The 25,973-nt window shown below is 36.9% G+C and overlaps 1 protein-coding gene and 1 pseudogene across 3 annotated transcripts in view; both read left to right on the forward strand.

Annotated features, from left to right (window-relative positions):
- KCNIP4 (potassium voltage-gated channel interacting protein 4) overlaps window positions 1-25,973 on the forward strand; it is a 1,107,243-nt gene that overhangs the window by 923,473 nt on the left and 157,797 nt on the right. The gene's annotated exons all lie outside the window — the stretch shown is intronic.
- On the forward strand, window positions 14,296-14,444 carry LOC123324273 (annotated as a pseudogene).

A 25,973-nucleotide genomic window follows, 5' to 3' on the forward strand; every position in this document is an offset into this window, starting at 1 on the left:
TTGTAGCTTATTCATTGTATGGTCATTAACAATTTACTTTTCTTCTCTGGGCTCAGTTTTCTCCTCCATGAATGGGATTAATAATCTATCTTGGGACCATTAGGGGGACTAAATGTAAAGTGCATGGAAGAGTCCCTGGCCCATAATGAGCAGTCAGCAACAGAATGAGCATTTAACAAAGAGTCTGTAGTAGGCTGCAAATAAGTTGTAATAAATTGCAGAGCAGGGATTGAACCTCAGCTCTTAATCACTAAAATATTGCGTCTGCCATAAATGGTAGTTCTGGATATTAATAGATGCTCAACATCCATAAGAAAAGACTAAAGCATTGCAGGGTATACACTAGTGTGCATATACACTGATGCTTTCTGAGAGCATTTGTGGCTGAGGCTCCACAAACCAATATCTGGGCAGCCTCTTGTCTTCTGAAGAACAGGGACTAGTATAACACCACAGAATTTATCACCAAATATATTTAATTGGTTCTACTTTAAAGGAAATGTAATAATAAATGCCAGCATAAAGTGACTGAATAGTTATAAGTTGAATCCAAAAAAAATAAAGGCAGTGCCTATATTGATATATTCTACACGTGTAGTTAGGGATTTTATTATTTTCCTAGATGAATTTCTTTTTTTTTTTAAGATTTTATTTATTTTTATTTGTGAGAGAGAGTGTGTGGCAGGCAGAGGGAGAAGCAGGCTCCCTGCTGAGCAGGGAACCCAATGCGGGACTCGATCCCAGGACCCTGGGATCATGACCTGAGCCAAAGGCAGACGCTTAACTCACTGAGCCACCCAGGCGTCCCTATTTTCCTAGATGAATTTCTTAATCAAGCACATTGATCCTAATTTGTGGTTGAAATCAACAACCTTGGGCAAAATACATAAGTTCCTGAGGGAGAATTAAACAGCAGGGATTCGCATTCATTATGGACTCGCCATCACTTGGAACAAGTTATTCAACCCTGTCTAATCTCAGTTTCATTATCTGATCACTGTGGATACTAACAGCCCTACCTCATAGAGGTATGTATGGTGCGGACAAACAGAAACATCCTGTGCTTCCCATGCTTTCCATAAAGGGGTAAGCGTTAGAATTGCTTGTGACTCTATTAGCCTTAGGTATGCTTAGGGAATGCGATATTGCAAAGGGTTTGATTTGAAGACTGGACTATTAAGACTTTACTAGCTCAGAGCCCAGGATGGAGTTCTTTCAGTTTCATGAATCCCAGCTGCTTTATCTGGAGGATAAAAGTAGTTTAGCCAGTCTTACAGGTTGGTGAGGAAGGGGTCACGAGATGGCATTTATCACGTGGCTTGTCCAACATCCAAAACAAAACCCTTAATTCTCTCCCTACTCCCCTACCCCTGCAGCAGTGACCAAGGACTGCAGTGAGGGGAGTAAAGTGGGGAGCCAAACCCAGGCATGACTCACCTCTGCCTGAGTATCCACATGTTTGCCCCCTCTTCTCGTGACGTCTCTTCTTCAATACAACTTCTTCCATGAAACTTTGACCCATTATTGCTATAGTGGGTGATGGGGAAACAGCAGTCTTCAAACCCTACTTGCTTTCTTCACAGCACTTGTTACTATAGGACACCATGTTGTATTATGATTTCCCTATGCTAGTTCTTCCCCTGCTAGAATGTAACCTCCATGGAGCCAGGATCCCTGCTTGTTTTGCTCACTCTCTTTCCTCAGTGTCTAAAGCAATACTTGGCACAAAATAGGCCCTCCACACATACATTTTGTTGTTGTTTTCAAATCTGCCTGGGGTCAGATCTGTGTGGACCAAAATAATTCTGGGCTGAAGTCACCAGAGAAATGGCCAAATGTGAATGTTTCAAATGAAGCACAAAAGATCACTATAGTTTTTTTTCTCATATTTTTATATACTGGACAAATAATAAAATCGTCCTGCCTCCTTGTCTGGAACATTTATTCATTCCTGTTTTGTCAGTAAGCTCTGTTTCAAAACTAATAACAATGACATTTTAAATACAAGAATACATAACATTCTTTAAAATAGTTAACCTTTCCTTGTGACATTTCATTGGACGTCTAATTAGCAGTAACATTTTGTTGTTTGCCATCTTAAACGAACAGGTCCTTAAGCCTCAAAAAAAAAACTACCTCACTTTAAATCATCAATCTTCATAATGAGAGAATTTCTGTCTTTTAAAATTCCTCTCCTTTTGTCCTTCTTTCTCCATTCCTTTGACATCAGAATGTTCCATTTGCAACTTTCAGTCTGTGCTAGACTTTCTACTGAGAATATCTCTCTTTTAGAACTTTTGCTTTCAGGTAGTTTTTTGGGCCAATTAGGAAAAGTTCATCGAATTTCTACTTTCATATAGTCAAGGACAAAACTTTGGCAACCAGTCAAGCAAAGCAGAAATAAGTTCATTACCAAGACAGAAAAAACATTTTCTTGGTATCATACTCACTTTTATTTTATTTTACTAAGAATCTTCCTTTTGAGAAACGATGTTTTTATTATACATGTTGAATTAGATACATATTATACATATGAATTAGAGAGCATGCAAATAGTTAAAATACTCAAACATTTATTTAGTTCTTTTAGGCTCTCGTATCTAGTCCTTGCAAACCAACTCTACATAGGGAAAGGAGAAATCCAATAATTATGTTTTATTTTAATTTTAAAGGCATTAGTTCATGTAATTTCACAATAATCCTATAGCATAGCACTTTATTTCCTATTTTAAAAGGGGATGGAATGAGGCCACAGTGGTTGAGAAACCTGCTCAATGTTACCAGTCATTAAAGGCTTGGTATTAGAGTCCAGTGTGTCCATCTCTAAGCCATGTTCTTTCCACTGTCTTGCCCTGCCTTCCTACAGCAGGGATTCAGTGGATGTCCACATTTTCTCCTAATGATTAGTCTTTGGTGGAAACAGAACAACATGCACAACAGTAGGCCAAAGGCTGATGAAAGAAATAATGATGAGAACAATCCTCTGGATGGACAGTTGCATCCTGGATAAAGTATTTGCTTAAAAGGAAGTCTCAACTAGGTGATAATCTGGAGAAGTTATTTTCTAAGACATTTGATTCTCCTAAAAAAATGAGCAACAACCTGAACATCCTTTATAGGAACTGTCTACTTAAGAAATTTATTTCATAAATTTTATATCTCAAAGGTATAAAAACAAAGATCTGAAGAAAATACTTATCCCATTAATTTCATCAGTCTCTGAGCATGAAAAGCACATCATATTCCTGTTTTTCACCTAAAAATAAAAGTGAAAGTGAATCACGTTCTCAATTTTCAATGTACTTTTTGTGATTTTTTTTGTGCCTGGCACGTTGTAAGATGTTGGGAGCACCTAGATGTTTGAGATGTGGCCATTTCCCTCAAGATGCTCACAGGCTGTTGGGGAGTCAGTTATAAGAATAGATAAGTGCAAAACAGTTAAGTGACAATTGAAATACTTGGTCATTATAGAAGTACTGAACTATGGCACCTCATTCAAACTGGGAAGGATAAGGAGGCTTCCTAGAGGAAATGATAATGGAGCTTTGCTTTGAGGGACAAATGAAAAATCACTGACTGAAAGTAGGAACAGAAGGACATTTTGGGTGGAGAACATTGTAAATCCAGAGGCCCATCATTGTAAAATAGTTGGTGGATGCAGTTGGTGATCTCCATAAAGTGCAAGTCAGGCAGTTGTAAGAAACACATCTAACAGTGGAATGATAAAGGCAGTTTTGCATCTTCATGGAAAAGCATTGCTTCGGGGTTTACATAGGAGGAGACTAAAGCTAGAAACAGGGAGGTAGGTTAGGGTACAATAGCAGGAGTTCAGACATTGATAAAAGCCTGAACCAGACTAGTGGTCATCGATGGGCTGTTAAGAACTGATGGAGACAGTAAGCAACAGATTCTGTCATTATTTCAGAGATAGAATTAGGAGCATTTTATGGTCAGTTGAAAAGTGAGGTTGAGGATGGTCAAAGATGACTCCATATTTATGTGTGATGGTGAGACAGTGGTGCATTTAATTCGGGTAAGAAGAAAAGATGTGTATGCTGTTTAGTGGAGAAGATGCTAGGTTCCAATGTTAACACCTAGCAGTGAGGGAAGCATGGAAAATCTGTGAGGATCCGCCCAGCAGACTGTTAGAAGGACAAGTTTCAGCATGGAAATGGCAAATAAGAACATGGAGTTTGGAAGTGATCCCTCCAAGAAATGTGCAGAGTGATGTCAAGGATGACATAATGCATCAAAGCAGTTTTTAAGGGAGAGGAAGTGTAAGAAGGGATGGTGAGAGATTTAGAGTGAGACATAAGAAACCTTAGATTCCAGAATTTCCACAGTGTCAAATGCAATAGAAAAATTCAATAGGTGATCTTCAAATGATTTATCGTATTTGCAGATTAGGAGATAGTAGATGAATATGTAAAGAACAGTTTTGCTAGATGGGTAGGGGGTAAAATCATTTTTCATTGATTAAATGGTAAATGGGCAATGAGAAATTGGAGAAGTAAGAATAAAATAATATTTCAACAAATTTCCACCTGAAGATTAGGAGAAGGATTTGAAGTTCAGCTCTAAGGGCAGGGGTTATCAGAGGCATGATGTCTTTTGTTTATTTTGAGACTGAACTAAGCCAAATGTCAGTAAAGACAGGCAATAGAAATAATGTTCTGCAAAATTGGAGGATATAGGAGAGAGATTTTGTTTCTTTGTTTTGTTTTGTTCCTACGATGAAATGTGAGGTTCCAGAAATCTTGGTAGAAAGGCTTTGATGGGAAGCAAGTCGGAGAAGTTAATGACTGTGAGGAATTTGGTCTGGGGAAGAGTTTAGACCTGGCTGTGTGATAAAAGGCTGGGAGGGCCTAGTTCTGTGCCCAGTGACTAAAGATAGCAGGAGAAAGAGACATGGAAGCATCTTCTTTTAAAGTGGTCACTTAAAGAGGTCATCATTTTGGTGCCTCAGCAGATGGAAGACACAGAACAGTGGCAAAGACAAATAAACTTTAACGGTATCAGTGGCAAGCTGTGTATTTAGTGGTGACAAACACAGTGGTAGAAACACTGGCAGGATTGGATTTGGCTTCATGAAATATGACTGACCTCTGAGCCAGCCAACACCTGAAGTCAACACATGGACTTTCATTGGCTCCTCCTTGCCTCATTTCTCCTGATTCAACACCAATCTGTAATTGAGCAGTGAACTCATACTGAAAAATGCATTAGTAAAATCTTTTGTATGAGAAAAATCTAGGGAGCATTCAACTTAAGCACATCAAAAGCTCCATTTAATATTCAAGGTGACATTTGCATGAGTTCTGTCTCTTTGGAATTTAAAGATGTGTATTTATGAGAAAGCCTATTCATTCTTGGTTAGCTGTTTCTTTTGTTGTGACTTAAAATTGAAAGCCACTGAACAGAATGCAGTTACCTGTTCTAATTTTTAAAAAATCTTTGCATAATATCTTTGATAAAAAGAAAAAAAAATAGGGGCGCCTGGGTGGCTCAGTTGGTTAAGCGACTGCCTTCGGCTCAGGTCATGATCCTGGAGTCCCAGGATAGAGTCCCGCATCGGGCTCCCTGCTCGGCGGGGAGCCTGCTTCTCCCTCTGACCCTCCCCCCTCTCGTGTGCTCTCTGTCTCTCTCATTCGCTCTGTCTCAAATAAATAAATAAAATCTTAAAAAAAAAAAAAAAGAAAGAAAAAAAATAGAATTATTTATCTTAAAAAACATTATGGTTAAGACTGTGAATTGAATAAAGATTAAACCTATGTCTTAGCTTTATTAATTGACATAAATAATTGTGGCTTAGTTATTCATCTATGAGATACCTTGGCCAGACTGAAAGCTAGGCTGTAGACAGTGAAGAGTCTCACTGGGTGAAATTCTAACTTTTACTCAAAATCAAGGCCATATGACAATTTTCTAAAGTCTAAAAAATTTGAAAAGGCTTTGGTACTCCCCCCCTTCCATACTGAAAATCAATTCTAAATGATAAAATAAAGGCAAGAATGTTGAATGGCATTCTGATTTTTCTATGGTGATTAAATAAAAGCTTTTTTTTTTCTAATTTTGAATATTAAACTCTTCATAAAAACTCTTTAGGGTCACCTTTTGCTAGTGCCTTGATCATGTGCTTATGAGATGATCCCGCACTGAGTAAAGACCTTCCCTACAAGTCATGCAAATGGCTATGCTCTCTAGGCGGGGGTTTCAGCACCAAGTTAGCCCTTGCCTCAAGAAAGGCTTTCTCCCTTTTTTTGTGGTGCCAAAGCTATGCAGCAGAGTAAAGCAGACATCAAGAAAAGGACACCATTTTTCTTCAGCTGATAGATTAGTCCACTGATACATCTGTCTGAGATCATGCCTAGATACTGCTGAGGTCCCAGAGTAGCCCCAGGGAAGACTCGCCAGAATAACTATTATTCATGTTTGTGATGTGCACTCTGTCTTTAATAACTGTGGCTTTATTACTAGCTATTTTTCAGGTATCAGCCTTGGGCTAAATTTTATTTTAACTGTTTTGCTTGGCCTTGGTGGGAAGTAGTGAAGGATTAAAACAAAACAAAAACAAACAAGAAAACAAAAGACACACTTTTCCCTCCAATTGTTTATGGACTAGTTCAGGTCAGAATCATATGCAAATAATATGAGAGAATAAAGAGATGAGTGGATATAGGTAGGGTATGGGCAATATTGGGGGGTGCCTGGCTGACTCAGTCAGAGGAGCATGCGACTCTTGATCTCTGGGTTGTGAGTTTGAGCCCCACATTGGGTGTAGAGATTACTAAAAAAATAAATTTAAGAAAAAAAGATATGGCAATACTGTATGCAATCTGAGTACTGACATTATAAACCTCTACCATGTAGACTGGAATTTCAGGATTGTTTTTGTTCATACCTATTAGAGCATTGGACTTGGAGTAAGTGTTTAATAAATATTTATTGAAGGAGTGAAGATTATTATTAAATGTCTTTATGAGTGATGAAATCTTTAGGACATGACTTTAAAAAAGAAATCTATGTAATCTCAGAATCTGGCACACAAAAGATCCTGGAGGAATGTTTATGAAATGAATGAAGCATTGGAACAATCCTATTCCTTCCTACACTGTGATTGTGTTAGATAACCCTACCTGAGTTGGAGAGGTAGATATTTGTCTGGATAGAAAGAACCAATTTTCGATACTGTTACAGGCTCAGGATCAACTTATCTTAAAAACATGTCTAGTACAGACACTGGCACCTCGCAGGTTTTCAAGCAATGGTACTAATGATGATGAGGATCACCATACCTTATAATCTTCTGATAGAAGAGAATGAGACACCAAAGGGAAAGGTTCTGCCCAAGATAAAGTTGATCCTTACAATGACAATTAATCCTTCTATGAGGTGAAAATCATTAACCCCAATTTATAGATAAGAAAACCATATCCTATGTATTATCAAGGACCTTGCAAGCAAGAAACTTAAGCTTTTGTATTCCAGTTTTCAGGAATATATATGGGAATCATAGCAGCTACCTCATTAGGGTTCTTTTTTTTTAAAGATTTTATTTACTATTTGAGAGAGAGAAAGAACATGAGCAGCGGAGAGGGGCAGAGAGAGAGGGAGAAGCAGACTCCCTGCTGAGCAGGGATCCCGATGCGGGGCTCATCCCAGGACCCTGAGATCATGAACTGAGCTGAAGGCAGACACTTAACCAACCATCTGAGCCACCCCCGTGTCCTCCTCATTAGGGTTCTTATATAAATGAACAGTTCCATGTCCACTGTAGACACACACAAGTAAATTGTTGTTGGTGCTCATTAAGAGGTGGGGATGATGATGTTGGTACAACTGATGAGCAAGCAGTGACTAGGAGGGTATGGCTGGCTTATGGAATGTTTGGCTAGCTGTGGCAGGAGGGGAATGGGGAATATTGGGTGATTCAGGATGAAAAAATTCTTTGGAAACCACAGAAAGGAGTTTTGAGTCATGAGAGCTTCCTTAGGAGCATCGGCTAAGAAAATCTGTGTGGAATATCTATTTGTTTCTCAAATATCGGGCAGCTCCTAAAGGATGTTATGCAGAGGTAACATGATAAGGTTGTTTTGTTGACATTCCCTTGAAAGCAGTGTAGAGTGGGAGGAGGGACTTGGACTCCTAAATAAAGGAGTAGAGTAGGGATAAAGATACCTTGATAGACTTTTAAGAGGTAAGATGGACATGATGCAGAGTTGAGTGGGAGCTAAGAGGGTTGTATTATAAATGTCTATTTAATTTTATTTCTCTCCCACTGGAACATGAGATTTGATCCAATAATTACATTCAGTCCTTACTGGGCATTTAATAAATACTGGTTGAATTAGCTAGGTTCTACTCTGTGTAGATAACTGTTCCAAGTATAGCAAGGACTACTTGGACTATGAGGCTTTCTCTAAATTCCAGTGATACGGATCCAAAATTTTTAAAAGCAAAGCTTATATTTTGCCATATTGATTAAACATATAATGACCTGGGAAATTTTTTTTCTGATTTGTTTATTAATTTATGCTATAGCAAAATTTTTAAAAATTCATTTATGTGAAAGTCTTAGAAAGCTGAAAATTAAATCTGCACTTGAGCATGTTTTGACAGGTCAGCTTTGATAAAAAATAAATAAATAAAATGTGATGAAATTGGAACTGTCTTGAAAAATCTGTATTTTCCAAACATAAGATAATGTAATCTTATAGGTTTTACATAGTTTTAAGTGTGACACCAAAATGCCATTAATGAGAGCACATGCTGAATTTGAACATATTTTATGACTCTTATTATTCTTCTCTGTGTCCAAGTACACACACACACACACAATTCTTAGTTTTTGTTTTAATACTTTTTTCTGTTGTTCCCTAGAATTGAATGAGTTATTCCCTTGTAAATAAATCATGTTTTCAATTATTTTTTTTTAAAGATTTTATTTATTCATTCAAGACACACACAGAGAGAGAGAGAGAGAGAGCACGAGCAGGGGGAGAGGCAGAGGGAGTAGCAGGCTCCCCACTGAGCCAGGAGCTGGACATGGGGCTCGATCCCAGGACCCTGGGATCATGACCAGAGCCGAAGGCAGATGCTTAACCATCTGAGCCACCCAGGCGCCCCTCATGTTTTCAATTATTAAGAAGCCCTAGAAACAATAGATATTTTAATGTAACACTGTTTAGAATAATAGCTTAAAAATATATGCTGCTGTATTGTTTTTTAGCTTTAAAAATACCCTTTTAAAATATAGATAACCGTGGCATTTTCTATGGCACCAAAACTGCCCAGTTGTACACAACTTGATATTAGGACATTCTTACTAAATCCCACACATTTTAATTTAAACTCTAATAAATACTGAAAACAAACAGCTAGAATTCAGTCTCAAATCCTCCTCCAGAAGTCAAAATGCTAGCAAGAAATATTTTTGCCTTCACTTTTTTTCTTTCATTAATAAAGCTACTCCACGAGGTGATTAATCAAGGAAAAACATTTTTAGTTTTAACCACCTGTCATCATATTTCAAAGAGCTGCAAATAAAAAACATTATGGTCCTCAAAATATTTAAGGTAGGGATAAATAGCCTCAAATTCTCAATATTGTAGTCCCACCACTTACAGGCACCACCACAGCTGCAAAGAAAACAGCAATTTAAATATTTTATTCCCACACGCTTCTTTCTCCTTTGTTCACTAAAATAATCACTCACTTTCTTGGATAAAGGCCATCTAGCCACAGTCCCAAAATAAAACCAGCAAGACTATCCTAAGAAAAACACAATAAGATTGCATTTTTTATGCTAATTGTTGATTTTATATTTTCTTGTGCTTTGTTTAGAGAGGTGTAAGGACTTATTTTTGGCTCTACAATTATTCCCAATGGCCAAAAGCTACATTATTTCAGCAGGAGAGACTAAGCTGAAAGCATACATTTCATACCATAACAAGAAATCTGGGAGAAACTCTTCTAAGTTCAGTAATTTCCAGGTAGTTCAGTATGTGGGATTGATTCATGTAGAAACTCAGCTACAAAAACTTCAAATGACCCATGGCTGTGCCTTACTTTACAAAATCTCAAAGCACTAAACTCTGAGCTTACAGAATAAATGACTTAAGTGAATTTTATAAATGGATTTTTCACTTTCCCCAGTAAATGGATTTCTCACTTTCCCCAATGTAAAACACAGACCACAATATATTGAGGTACTTTCAGGAATGCAGCTGAAGTTGTCTTGCAAAGTATATAGGTTTAAAATCACCTCTGTTCCCTTTGTGATGAGCAGCAAATCAAAAAGGAAGACAAGCAGATGATGTTATCAACCCATGCATTGTCTAGGCTTTCCATGCCTTCTGCCCCAAAGAGAGGAGGGGAGACAGAACCCCATTGTATTCTTCCTTTACTCTTCTATAGTCCTCACCTCTCAAGCTTCCCTTTCTTCACAAAGTACTGCAAAGGCCCCAAAAGGCCAGGCCTTTCTTATGCAAACACCGTCAGGTGCTGTGTAGGAAAAAGTTAACATACAGTCCCAAGACTACTCTCCATAGAAAGGCCTTCTACAGGGTTGAGCCTTGTTTGGCATCTGGGAACTTGGCAGTAGGAAGAGTTCCCTTTATTCCCTAACTGCTAAGAACGGCTCATTGTTCCTAAACTGTATAAAAATAATGGTTTATAGCAAAGACCTCATTTCCTTCTAAGAGTCTGAAATCTCAGTACATCCAAAACTAGTGTCTACGTGACCTCCTCCCAATTGAATCCCTGGGAGTTGTGTCTTTAATGAGCTTTCCTGGTAGATGACAATTCAGTGCTTTATCACAACTCATTGCTGGGGAAATTAAGTGTGTCCCATATGACACGCTCCTGGATGCTTGCACCTGGTTTCCTCTGGACTTTGCCCAAAGTGCCTTTCCCCTTTGTTAATTGTGTTTTGTATGCTTTTATTGTGATAAATCATAGCCATGAGTACAACTATATGCTGAGTCCTCATCCTCCCAGTGAATCACCAAATCTGGGGGTGTCTTTGGGACTTCCAACACAAGCATCTGTGATATAAAATGTGATTATATAATATATAATAAATTATTCTCTCTTCTATGCATCATAGCATGGTACTAGCTCTGTTCTAATCTAGGATGAACTGAGAAAATAGTCACCAAAATCATTTTTTGTGTTCTGTGGTTCTGATGAGGAGCTCTGGAGGAGAAAGTCTCAAAGTACTATAGATGCCCAAATTGTCCCTAGATCTTCCTTATAGATCAAATTTTAAGAGTATGCACAGCTTTCTTCTCAAAGGAAAAATGACAAAAGAAAGAAAAGTTGTGCTGAGTGGTTTTTGGCCAACACTATTCTGGGCTATGAATATCTTAAAGTATGGTAGGTGTGGATATCATGGACTGAATCCATGCAATAATGCTGGAAAGCAGAAATTACTAACCCAGCTGAAAGGTAAAGGAATAGACTTAAAGCATTTATATATATATTCCCTCTCATACTAGACTATGAGCTACCAGAAAATAGCTCCTTTTTTTCCACATGTGTATTTCCAGTGTCTAGAACAACCCCTGTTATGCAGCGGAATGAATGAATGCATTAATTAAAAAAATTAATTTTGAAGTTTCTACAAGATGATAAGAGGTAGAGCTGGGACTCAAACCCATGACTCTACCCCAAAACCAGTACCTTCCCTTATGCTAGGCCTTTCCCTTATATGAGATATTTTTAACATATCTCTTTACTAATGGGGAAACTTTAGTATAGACACTTGGAAATTGGCCCACGGCCATTCAGTGATTCAAAACTTACTTTGACCCACTGTGTGCCAGAATTGTGCTAGGCCATGGGGTATAGGTTAAAAAAAAATGGCAAGAAAAAAGAAAGTATTATTTTTCAATGTAGCAAAATAAACCCTAATTAAATAAAATGTCTAAGGAGGCAATGGAACTAAAGGATTCTTGGCTACATCATCATATAATTAATATTTAGAAGAAATCATAGGCATCCCAAAGTTTGTCTGACATGAAATTTGTGCTCAGACTCTTGGTACAAACATTCAGAGCACTTCCACTTGGCTTTGTCAACCCAACGTGCTTCTGGGAGTGACAATGGCATGCAGGTTGTCTAAACCAAAGCAGTGACCTAGAAAAAGTATGAAAACATAACATGGACTGTCTCAGGCTTTCAATCAAATCAAGGTAATTAGGCTCAAAGTGCAAAAGCTTTGTACCTAGTCATTAGCATTAAATGCCCCAATAATTCAAGACGTACATACTCAAAACTCATTAGGGATGTATTAGGCACTTTAATATATCCTAGAGTCAAATGATTGAAATCTAATATGAGAAAAGAATACGTCATGGGTTAAGCACCTGCTATGTACTAGGAGCTATGCAATGAAAATAAGATACAATCTTTGATCTTGAGGAGGAACATGCAGTTGAGTACAGGAAAAGACACCACAAAACTACAAATAATATTGAATATATTGGAGCTTAATTCAGTGCATCTGTGAACTTTGAAAGAAATTTTTAAAAATGCAGTGTTAAAGCTGAGTGAGTCAGACAGGGCTAGACACTGCTTCTATCCATTCTCTTTACTTCCTCACTAACAGAACACCACTTTTAATTGGGGCAGCAATGTGCCTAGAGAAACTGTGCCATCATCCAGGCTTTCTTGCCATTAGAGATGGTCTTATGACACAATGGCAAACAATAAGCGACAAGTGGTAGTCTACTGGTCTGCTGCATAGAATTTTCAGATGCACTATTGTTTTCCTAGTTAAAAAGGAGGAGGAGGAACTGACTCAGTTGGTACTCACCTTTTCTCGTTCAACCATTCCCTTCTTTCAGACTGCAATGGAGGTGGGATGTCTGGAGGCATAGTGGCCATCTTTAAGCACAAGAAAGCCATAGATTAACACGACAACTGAGATTAGAAGAAGGCTTAAATTGGACGGCCTATTTCTAAACTGTGTTTTATTGAAATAAACACTTATTTGGTTCAGTCACTATGGTCCACATGAAGCTGAAATCTAATGCTAAATCGTACACCGATGGTTGCCTTGCGTGTAATCTTTTGCTTCATTTAAATTGCTATTCTGAGAAGGTTCCCCCCTACAGCCATTTTAGAGTCACTCTTACACATGATGAACTGAGTATCTGTGGGTGTTTTTGTGATGCTTCTCTACAATGAGGAATGTAGACAACATGCCATGCAGAGGATACTGGCAGTTCAATACCCACTGCAGAGATTCTCATTTCCCAAACAGGAGAAAATGACAAGAAAATGAGAGGAGTGGTGTGGAAATTCACAAGCTGACACAACAGTTGGGTTCCTTGAGTGAACTAGTGAACTTTACATTTGCTTCAAATATCACCATGTAGCTGGTCTGCTCATGCTGTTAACTTTGTGCCAGTATGACTGGAAGTGTTTTCTCTTGCAAGTAAATGATAAAATAAAAATGCAACTTGTGACTGTAGGTAAAGACAAATTTTTAACAAACACACCAGGATTTATACATGCAAATTATTCCTGGCCTTTAATGAGATGACCTTGAAAAACTGTTCCTGATTTTGATGACACTGATAGAATCTTTTGATAAATGAACCTTTTGAAATTATCGAAAAAGCCGGTTTATAATCCAAGGATGAAAATCCATCTTCTTACTTTGCATTCACACTCTAAAAAAAAAAAAAATCTTACAAATTCAACTATAGACTATCAAAAACTATACAGTGTTTCTTATCAGAGATAGCTTATATTTTTTACATCAGGAGAATGAAACTTGTCAAATAAATTCTATAAACAATATTTTTGAAGAGAAGTTAACACATTTGAAAGAATTCTATATCATGGTCTCTACAAATCTTACAAGAAACATTTCTAAATTGTTTTCTTGGTTAGTTATTCCATATTTTTTATAATAATAGAGTACTTTAGACTGTTTAAGAAATTTTCCATGTATTTCTATTTAATTTTCATAACTAATACCATTTTTACAGATAAAGAAATTGAAATTTAGAGACATTTCAGTAAGTTTACCAAGGTCCCAAAACTAATAGCAGTCACTAAACTAAGTCTAAAATGTGTCTTCTCCATCCAAGTCTACAGTGTTTTTAACCAATATTCTTTTATTTTCTCACATCCCCTAAAATAATTTTGAGCAATTATGTACACTCCTGCACATTTTAAATTGAAGTCTAGAATGTTTTCATCATAACTTTAATTACCATAGTTCTGGATGTTATAATTCCCAGCATACTGCAAATACAGATATTTTAAAATAAAATGTGTTTTTTTGCTTCTCGGCCTTTTGGCTAAGATCAAGTGTAACAAAATGTGTTTCATCCCTCTTTTAAATGTATGAAGTTGAATCTAACTGCTATGGCAAATTGATACCCATCATTCATCCATTATTTTTCTTAAGAGGTAGGAGTGTTTATCTTTTTTTTCTTTACTTTTTCTAGAGACATTTATCTAAATATGTACTTTTTATGGTTGAAGCCTTTTATTCATCATGCCATCATATTTCTCTGCAAGAAAAACATGTATATGAAATGTAATTTCATTTTGAAAAAAATTTTCTGACTATAGGGATTCAAAAAAATTAATTCTCAGTTTAGTTGATTAACAAGCATTAATAGTATTGATTTAACATAACATAATAATAAAAAATAAAATAAAATAAAATAATTTATTTCAAATTTTAAAAGTAATTAAAACAAAAGAACAAAATTTTCTCAAAGTACTATCTCTTGGTTCATATTTCCATGGAAAACTCACATTAATTACCCGAATAAGAAAGGACTCATCATCAATCATAGTCCTCCTTTACATTCTTATGGGTGTGAGTGATGAAAATTTTGCTCATAAACAGTAATGTCACCTCAACTCATATCATGTTTATTGGGTAGTAGGCTTGGGTCCAAATGCTTGCTGTTTTATTTAACTCATTAGATCCTTACTATGTAGCTCTATAGAGTAAGTAGTATTCTTATGGCTCCCTTTGTATAATTTTTAAATTTTGTAATTTTAAAATACTTACATTTACACTTACCATTTTGATCTCCCTGAACTTCAGTTTATTTACGTAAACTGAGATAATAACATTACCAGCCCCACAGTTATTGTAAGGGTTACATGAATTAATATATCTGAAGTGCCTAGCTATTAGTGCTGGCTATTAGAATTTAAAACTTAGGCATAGAGAAGGTGATAAACTGCCCATGGTCCCACAAGTAAGTAAGCAGGTGAGTCTGAGTTCAGCCAGAGTCTAGCTTTTTATGGCCCCTTTAAGGTGTAACAAGTAGATTGGAAAGGAATGAATTTTGTTTCGTGTCACAATTCTTTGAACTCCTTTCAATTTATTTGTCAAAAATCACCTAGTGATTCATCATAAAAATCATTTTTGGTGATCTATCAGCTGACAATTTAGTTATATCCCTTATTAATTTTGTTGAAATTAATAAATTAAAAATTGACTGTGAAATGATGTGTTACCCTGGGAATTAGCATCCAGTTGGAGAATAATATATTGTATTGTCCCGGTATTTGACATTCCAGAGGACTTTATACCTCAGGGTCATACCCTGAGGTCAAACTTACCATAGTAAGTTTCTGAAATGGGCAAGAAGTATGCTTGTGTGTTTCTTTTTCAATGAGAAAATGGTTTATGAAGGGGAAGGTATGCAAAGAAAATCAAAAAAGTTGATTCTCTTAACACAATCTATACTCCCTAGAACATATTTGTGCCCACTTCCTTGCTCTAATCAACCATACAGTTTTCTGTGTGTGGAAATCAATGAGATAGAATAACATGAGATGGCTGTCTCCACCCTATTTATTCCAGGTTGAGCCTCTCAGTGGAACAAAAGTAAGTGAATGGCTAATACTGCATTTCCAGAGGTCATCTGTCCTTGCACAGATGGAAGAACCCTTGAATTAAAAGTGACATCCTAGCTGCGGCCTATCTTATACATAGATCATTAAATAGTTTGAAGGGTCCTAAAGAGGAATTGACTATTTTGCTAGTATATTTCTAATAGAATGTATAGATAAGAAAGGAGTAATTATTCTTCTCTAGATTAAAAATAACCAAAATTATCTTTAAGTTAAGAAAGCAAAAAGATTCTTCTAACTATGGTATAAAACCAGATTTCCTCTAAAAGAATACACAATTGTATAAGAGACAAGATGCATAGGGCAAGGATCTATATATCATTACTCATCTCTAGAAGAAATGTCTACTCTAACTCTACCATGTACCCCCAGCTATGTGTCTGTTCCTTAAAATTACTGCTTGGAATCAAGACATCTGGTGTGTACATAATAATTCATGTTTAAAGATTGTTTTCAGATAATCAATATTATAGACAACTAACCTGGATTACTGAGAACTCTGGTGGGTTCACCTATAAGGATCTCTTCACTGTTACTCACTAAATTATCTTACTACTATACTCATAAACTTGGAAAGTATTCAAACAAAAAGCCACACATTTCAAATACTATTCTGAGGATGCCAAAGGGGAAGTTTTGGAAAATATCAAAATATTATCTGGATACATGGTCCAACATTCCAGGAAAATTATGTATCAGAACAAGGTTATAACAAAAGACTTCATTTTGATTAAATCGTGTTGAGTTTTGCCAAAAAATTCAATTTAATAATTAGAAAATTAACAGATCATTATTCTAATAGTTGAAAATTAAGGAAGTAGAATAAGATGTGTTTTTTAGTACTTCCTTTTCAAATGGATAATGTTGAATATGTAGTTTGTATATAACTATGTCAAAGGATAGATAAACTTTTTAGCAGAACTATTCATGATGACTCAGGGGAGACAACGGTAATTGTCTTTGGGATTCTGGTGTCCATTTATTGATAATGTAACTCTTGGCCTAAAAAGATCTCAAAAGTCCCATGAACAAATATTGTAGAGATAACCATTTATTAATATTAAACTTGTTAACATCAACCAAACGGACTTATTGGTAGTTGTTTCTAGAAATTCATATTGCTTTTATTTCAAAAGTATAACATTTTTCAGGATGCCTGGGTGGCTCAGTTGGTTAAGTGTCTGCCTTCAACTCAGGTCATGATCCCAGGGTTCTGGGATCGAGTCCCACATGGGCCTCCTTGCTCAGCGGGGAGTCTGCTTCTCCCTCCGCCTGCCCTCCGTCTGCCGCTTCCCCTGCTTGTTCTTTCTTTCTCTCTTTCTCCCTCTCTTTCTCAATCTCTGACAAATAAACAAATAAAATCTTTAAAAATATATATAACTTTTTCACAAAGAACTGTACACACACAAAAGAATATTGTGAAGTTGGCAACTGAATTTATTTGTAATCACAGTTTTTTATAATTTCAACCCTGCAATTCCACTTTCTAAAATCAAATAGTAAATATCAAGCCTTCAAATATTTCCTAAATGTTGGAATTCTAGGTAGTTTTAGTTCTAAATATAACTTTCTCTATTTCACCGGATGCATTTTATAAAAGGGAATATCATATAGTAAACAAATAAGTCTTTCACTTATTATCAGGTGACCTTGCCAACTGAACTGACTTCTCTGAATATTCATTTCCTTATCTACATAGCTACCTATTTCACAGCATTATTGTGTGGCCCTAATAAAAAAAAATGTACTTGACAGTTCTATGAACAATTTAAAGTAGTATAGAGATCTAGATATTTAAATACTGGTCATCATAAATTCATGCTGTATCTCTTTTGGTTCAAAAATTGCAAAATTGGTTGAAAAATGGCAGCTAAAACAACCTTCTTTATATCATTCTTCATGTTCTCACAGCACTCTCATCAACCATGTCTTTCAAGCTTTTAAAACGTGGTGTTGGGGCACCTGGGTGGCTCAGTCAGTTAAGCGGCTGCCTTCAGCTCAGGTCATGGTCCCAGGGTCCTGGGATCGAGCCCCGCATCAGGCTCCCTGCTCGGCAGGAACCCTGCTTCTCCCTCTCCCACTCCCCCTGCTTGTGTTCCCTCTCTCGCTGTGTCTCTCTCTGTCAGATAAATAAATAAAATATTAAAAAACAACAACAACAACAACAAAAAAACGTGGTGTTACCTTAGATTCTTCTCTCTCCAGTCTTGCCAATTTTGCCTCAGCAACACCTCTTGAATCTGTTGTCTTTCTATATTCCCAAATACCAATACCTTTGTTCATCTTTTCATCTACTCTTGCCTTGTCTGTGGAAACAACCCCTTGTCTAGCATTCTTGTTTCCATGACTTTTCTTATTCAAATTCATCCTCCACCATGCTGCAAGGATTATCTTTTTAAAAATGCAAATAGATCATTTTTATTCTTGCTGTAACTCTCCATTTTCCACAGAAAGTAAGACCTGACTCTTCCTTGAATCATTCATGTTCATCAAAATCTACCAAACCTAATTCTGGAGCACACCTTGCCTATCCTCCTGGGTGTCTTTTGCCCCAGCCATTTTGAATTTCATAATTCCACAAATACGCTTTTTCATGATTTTCAGCCTATGCTAGGTTATCCTTTCCATAGAATGTTCTCAAGTGACAGGATTGTGTAAAGATAGAAGTGAAAGCATTTCAAGTTGAGAAGTACCATATTACAAAATTATTATTAATGTTATTGTACAGATCTTAATAATTTCAAAAATCTTAGCCCACGCATACAATGACAATTGATTTTTTTTCTAATATCTATCTTAAGACTGTCCAAGAATAGTCTACTATGTCATTTAGCTCACCAGAATTTAAAAATCATATAAAATGAATAGTTTTAAAACTGAATAGCTTTGGTAAAATAGAACATTCAAAAAGGTTTCTCCTTCATATCTCTTGGAAATTGTATATAACTGGATATATAATTTGATATTATAAATTTCAGTCCACGAAAATTACATTCTGAAATAATTTAATTAGTTAAAAATGGTAAAATGATACTGTACTTTTCATTTTTTAGAATTCCTTTATTTAAAATAGCTGAAGGTCCTTTAATAAACATTTCTGTGATAGAAATATGTAGAGAGCAGTTCCTCTTCAGACGTCAAAGCAAGGTCCGAAAAGGGAAGATTATCCTTTACTACATATGTAGAGTGATGTGCAAACTTGAAATTGAGTTTCTGAGGCCAGTTCCACTAAAATCTGGTGTTGGAGGAATGGAGCCAGTAATAATGATAATGCTTTAAGAAACATTCATTGAGCATCTCCCATGTACTAGGTGCTTTCTCATTTAACCCTCAAAGCAATGCTAAGGCATACATATTTATATTCCTTTTTTTATATACATTAAAAAATGAGAGTAAGAAAAGAGCAGAGACTCTTCCACGGACACTGAGCCCTGAGGCAACAGAGCAAGAAATCCTTTCATTCACAACCATCTATTGTATGTCCGCCATGCTCATTTAGTGCTGTGGCCTGGAATACAAATGATGAGTACACCCGAGACTCACTCTTCAAGAACAAATGTTTATTGGGTTGACACTCAGGACTGTTTGGCTCCTCTCTCTGACAGCACACGGACTAAAGCACGTCAAATTATAAAACATGATAGAACTGTTACCGTTATTTTTATTACTATCATAATTTTTTCTCTCACATCTCCCCTGCTCTTAATCCTGATGACCTTAAATTTCTTGATCATTTTCTAAAATAGAGTAAAAAAGAAAGTGGATGGAAAATAGAGAGGCTTCTCCTACTACTGGGCCTTTGCACCTGGACGCCTTGTCTGAGTACCTTTGTATGTTGGAGCCTTGGCAGAAAAGAGCATTAGCCTACAATACCTGCACTCCAGATCATATCTTATTAAACTTGGCCTACTGTCCATTGACCTTTTTTCTCACAGATTTGGTTTCCCCAACTGTTCAGACTTCCCTTGTGGATTTTTGGATTGAACCTGGACCCAGTTGTATAATCCCTGGTTTTGATGCAGAGTGCATTTTGAGTAGGATACTACCTTCTCCAATTCCAATCCATAAAATCCTAAGGAGGAAGATTCAAGTGAGTGGAAGGGAGAATAGAAGATAAGGAGGCGGGGCGCCTGGGTGGCTCAGTCGTTAAGCGTCTGCCTTCGGCTCAGGTCATGATCCCAGGGTCCTGGGATTGAGCCCCACATCGGGCTCCCTGCTCTGCGGGAAGACTGCTTCTCCCTCTTCCACTCCCCCTGCTTGTGTTCCCTCTCTCGCTGTGTGTCTCTCTCTGTCAAATAAATAAATAAAATCTTTAAAAAAAAAAAAAAAGAAGATAAGGAGGCAAGGTGAGACTACTCTGGCTAGACTGCAAGCTTCAGGAGGGCAGAGAACATGGCTGTCTTGTTTACTACTGAATTCACAGTATCTAATACAGCATCTGGAATCCATAGGAATTCAATAAATCTGTGTTAAAAACCGAAGGCAAGGCAAGGAGAGCCAATGGAGGTTTCAGGATTACAGAGTACTTTTCCTATTTTCAGAGGAAATACTCTGATAATCCATCCTCCTCCAAAAACATTTTTTGAAAGACGAAAAAGAAAATGGATAAACTTGATTCAACACAGCTTGATCTACTGCTATATCTGGTAGCCATGAATTCTTTAATATCAGAGAAACCAATTACTACCAAGCATGTGAAGGGTTCTTTATATGTACTTAAAATAAAGAGGAGTATAGATTTGGAGTGCAAAAAGAAGTAAGATGACTAATGTCTTCCCCGTAGAGAAGTTATGAAGCCCTGGGACATTCTACAGAGGAAACTTTTGTTGGATTAGCACCCCATCTGTTTGAGGAGTTAGCAGAGTAGTCCTGTCTGGAGGCAACAGTGGGGATGAGCTTGCTTAACATTGCTTTAAACTCTGGGACTTGGTGATTTTTGAACAATTCATTCTAACATAAATAATTCACAAAGAAGAAAACTTACACCAGAAGTGTTTCAGTACTTTTGCCTTTAATAATGCCCGAGGTCTTTCTTGGAATGAAAAGGAAAAGGAAAACTGAAAAGGATTACCTGCTGACAATTAGAGCTGTGTCAGTGACAGTTAGCCCCAATCCAAGGGACAGGCCAAGTTAGCTATGTCAAAACAGAAGGGCTCCAACAGGGTAGTCTTTTTGACATACCTGTCATTTATTAGATTTTACTCAAGTGAGTTGGCTGGCTAAAACAGTTTTTTTCATTGCAGAATCACACATTAACTCTGTTTTCTTGAAGGATAATGCTTATAATTTGTGCAAGATTGCTTGAATTTAGGCAGTCTGTTGAGCAAAAACTCCCAAATTTCTTCACAGGACACTGTAAGTTTTCTTTTGCCTAATAGAAGGCAAAGATGGAGTTCTGCAATAAAGCATTTTTTTAATACAGCCATAAGATATTTCTGAGTTGTTACTACTACATAAACTATGCTGGGTTCTCAGGGGAAAAGAGACCAAAGCATGGTTTCTGCCCTTCAGGAGTAACTAGTCTAGGAAAAAGGATGCCCAAATTAACAAAGATCAGCTCATTCTGAAACAAATCTCTTTTTGGTTCATGGGAGGTAATTGTTATAAGGCTGTCTTAATTTCTATGGGCTGTACAAAAAGCAGTTAACATTTAGAATTAATATTATGAAATGTTTTCACTGATTTCAAATGAAACCCAGTGTTCCTTCAAGCTAACAAAATTCCCGCCTAGGAATGTTCTTTGTGTCCCCCAAGTGATTGAAAGATTGGTATCCAATGTTAGTTGTTATCTCTAGACTTTCCAGTACTTTCTCATAACTCTCAAATAATAATTAAGAATCAATTCCCAAGCCATCAACAACCATGTTTATTTAGCATGCTAAGCATCGTACTGGTATTTTCCAAACACCATCTCAAATTATCACAAAACCTACAAAATAGGCATCATTTCTGGTTGAAAACAGACTGAGAGTGATTATAGATCATCTCCAAAGTCATATATCTCAAAAGTTTTCAGTGCCAAAATTCAAATTTCAACTTATTTGGAATGGGCTCACACTGCACTGGACCATTCCACCTTTTCAGAATCTGCAAGTTTCTTGCAGATCTGCTTCCTCCTTTTTCTTCTCTTATGCCCAGCTGTAGCATAGACCCTCACTAACCCCTTTAAGGAACAGAGACATAAATAGAAAGAAAGAACAAGCTGCTTACTGATTTGAAAGAAGATCATTCCAGGGAGAATTAAGAGCAGGTACTGTGCCTGTGTCAGGAGGGTAAATAGAGCATCCAATAATTTGAAAGAATGCTAAGGAGACTGCCATATGAAAGAAGGCGAGCTTGGTAGAAGAGAACTTTAACAATAAACAGAGTGATTATTATCTCAAAAACTATGGAAAACCACTGAAAGGGTTAAGTTAAATTTGGGGTGAGAATGGGATTTCATCAGATTTGTGTTTCAAACATAACTTACTCATCCCTGAGATGTCTATCATAGGCTGTCCTTAGGCCCTCTCCCAGTGTCCCAATCCTGGTTCATTTCATTCTTATTCTTTATCAGAAACTCATGTCCTTTCTTTCAGGACATTGTCTCAAAAATGGTTTTATAAACATTAATGTGAATAAGTCATCTGCTCCTACTGGACCATGAGCTTCATGAAGGCAGGACCAGGGCTGGTCTTGCTCACCATTGTATTCTAGGACAAGGCACAGTTTGGCACAGAAGGTGTTCAATGGATATTTCTTCAAATGATGAGGAGAAATTTAAAAAACTACAGGTATGCACCCTCTAGAGAAAAGAGCTGAAGCAAGAGTCCTTCAACAAATATAAATGATAAATATGAGACGTGCAATGGCAGAAGAACCTTTTCCCCAGACCCAACCCAATAAAAAGGAAGAGGAAAAAGAAGAGAAGGGAAGGAAAATAAAAATGACTGGGACTAAGCAAAAACAGTTTAATTTAGGACATTGGAGAAGATAATCATATAAGGTGATATTAGAAAAAGGCTAGTCCATTATGGATTTGGCTTAACCATTGCTGCAGGACAATTAAGTCTCAAAACAAAAGGCTTTGATAACTGAACAGCCATGCTTTCTATGAGCAAGACTTTGCCCCAAGGGTTGGGGCAGCAAAGAGGAATTTTAAACTAGATTTCCATTTAGCTAACATAAACTGCATCCAGAACATGCTGTGATTATAAGTAATGTTATTTCTGATTTTTTGAGTGGATGCTAAGGGCTACCAATTAAATTGAACTTCTAAAATCTTTTGAACTCATCTATTCATGGAAAATTCATTTTCCCTTCCTTCCCCACTGTGTCTCTCCTCTACTTTATAATACTATTTCCTGCCCCCCTTGGGTTGCACACAGAAACCACATACATATTTTCTATTAGTGGGTAAATCTACTGAAACTCTTATGAGAGAAACAGGCAACATCACGACAATTTTATGGGATGAACCAAGTGTACCATGACAACCACAAAAAGATAAACACTCCTAAAAAGCCACTCTGGGGGCATGTAGACAGGAAATGTTAGTGGAGTTCAGAGAAAAGAGATCTTTAGGGCAGGAATAATCAAAAGAGCCTTCAGGGAGCGCAGAGAACATTTTATCAGAGAGGTGATTCCAAGCAGAGGTGGACAGAGCTGACTGTGGTATGACCACAAAGAAACTTGATGGATGGTAGGGCCGTGGGGACATTGAAACTCATTCATCCTTCCCCCTAAACTCTCTCGCTCAGGAATGAACCCAAGAATATATATTTGGGGGCATAACAAAACTTCTTCCCCTTATCCAATTATATCATAAAAGAATCTAAAAGGGGAAATTTAAAAATTCAGGTTGAAAAGGCTTTTCAACACCAGTGTGCCCAGAGAAGTTTTTTTTTTTTTTTGTCTTAAAGAAATTCAATCTCATTCATTCTTTGTGATGTTAAACTGAGGGAAAACACTTTATCATGCTTCTGTGTAAAGAAGACAAGATTAGAGTGATGTTGGCAATGACAAGTCTTTTCTAAATATTACATCTAAAGTCATAAAATATTTACGTCTTCACTGATTAGTAGATTAAATACTTTTGTGCTTCAAATCCAATATATGTGTATTTTGTGCATACTTACATATATATAAAAATATGTATGTATGCTTTTTCTTTTTTAATCTACATTAGACAACATCAAAGTCCTGAATGGCTTGCAGCTAATTTTAGTGAAATGCTATTTTAGAAAAACCTACTGACTATATAGGTATTTTCTTTGTTCTGCAGAAAGAAAATTAATTTGTTGTATTAATGGATATATTTTTAGTATGCTGTCTGTAAAGCTTACATAAATAAAAATTTCTCCTTTGTTTCTTTTTGCCCAATCTGAAAACATATACCTCAAAGCAAATATTTTCATGGTTTTTATTTTCTTTCTGGAACTCATCCTCCCTAAAAATAAGTAATGAGCCATTTTCTTATCTTCCTTTGCACTCCTGCTGGGTAGATCTGAGGGTGAACTTCAAAAAGCATTGCTATGACTCAGTTGCAAGAGCTGGTGTATAGGACAACAAACTGAACTCATTTGAGTATAATATTTTCTTTCCTGGGGCATGTAAGAGAAATATTCATGTTGAGAATAAACAACATTTATTGGCTCTTCAAAAAATTTATGTCATGCTCACAGATCATAAACTGATGAGTAAATAGTCATTTGAAGAAAGAAAACTATAGGATAGGGAATACAAACTATCATAGAACTTTCTTTCTCCCTGGAGTCTGGCACTGCAAGGATATATAAGCAGTCTTCAGGGATCTAAAAGGTCCAGGACTTCTCAGGGAATTATTATCTCTCAGAGCTTTCTGATAATTCCCAAAAACTCTGGTAAAAAGGCAAGCTTCTTTCTTTCTTTCTTTCATTCTTTTTTTTTTAAAGATTTTATTTATTTATTTGACAGAGAGAGACACAGTGAGAGAGGGAACACAAGCAGGGGGAGTGGGAGAGGGAGAAGCAGGCTTCCCGCGGAGCAGGGAACCCAATGTGGGGCTCGATCCCAGGACCCTGGGATCATGACCTGAGCCGAAGGCAGGCGCTTAACGACTGAGCCACCCAGGCGCCCCAGCTTCTTTCTTTCTATAGTCACATAGTCAAATGCATTTCTTACAAGAAGCAGATTACAACATGCTGGGTGTGTCATCCAACCAAATAGGCTGGTCACCATTTTGACCATCTCTATACTATTTGGCAAAAGATGCTATTACCAGTCTGCTTTTGAGCTGTTGACTCCTGAAGAGGCACGGTGTGACTCTAATTAGACCTTGGGGCCAGTTATTTGGAAACAACAAATATCTAAGTGCCTACAGTGATAAAAAAGTAGGGTACAATGCTGAAAGAGATAGCTGATGATAATAATTAATAATGATATAATAATAATACTATTGTCTTATGAGGAATAGTGAATTTATTAATTACTTATTGAATGCCTGGTACTGTTCAGAGTGCTTTAAAAAGAACTAATTCAGATAATCCTCACAACAACCTTATGAGCTAAGTATACTGTTATCACCATTTTACAGCTGAGGAAATTTACAGTGAGATTAAGTAACTTGGCCGCACTCACTCAGCTAGAGAGGAATTTTAAGAAAGGCACTGTCTCTACAGCCCAGCTGCTAACCACTCTGCTAAACTGCCTATAATTGCAAGCTACAGTGGAGCACTTGGGGAAGAAGTTCTGGGAGTGGGTTTAGGAGATAGGAAGGTTTGTATAGAGAAGTTAGTAGATAAGCTGAGTTTCTTCTTCAATTAAAATATAATTTGTATACCATAAATTTCACTATTTTAAAATGTACAATTCAGTGTATTTTAGTACATAATCAGGGTTGGGCAGTCGTCACCATTAGCTTGCCAGAGCATTTTCATCACCCCCAAATGAAACCCCATTCCCATTAGCAGTCACTCCCCCTTCTCGCTTCCCCTCAGCTCCTGGTTATCACTAATCTACTTTCTGTCTTTATGGATTTTCTTACTCTGAACATTTCATATAAATGGACTCATACAATATGTGGCATTTTACATCTGGCTTCCTTCAGTTGGCATGAT

This window comes from Neomonachus schauinslandi, chromosome 2 (genome assembly GCF_002201575.2).
Source record: "Neomonachus schauinslandi chromosome 2, ASM220157v2, whole genome shotgun sequence".
Taxonomy (NCBI): Eukaryota; Metazoa; Chordata; class Mammalia; order Carnivora; family Phocidae; genus Neomonachus; species Neomonachus schauinslandi.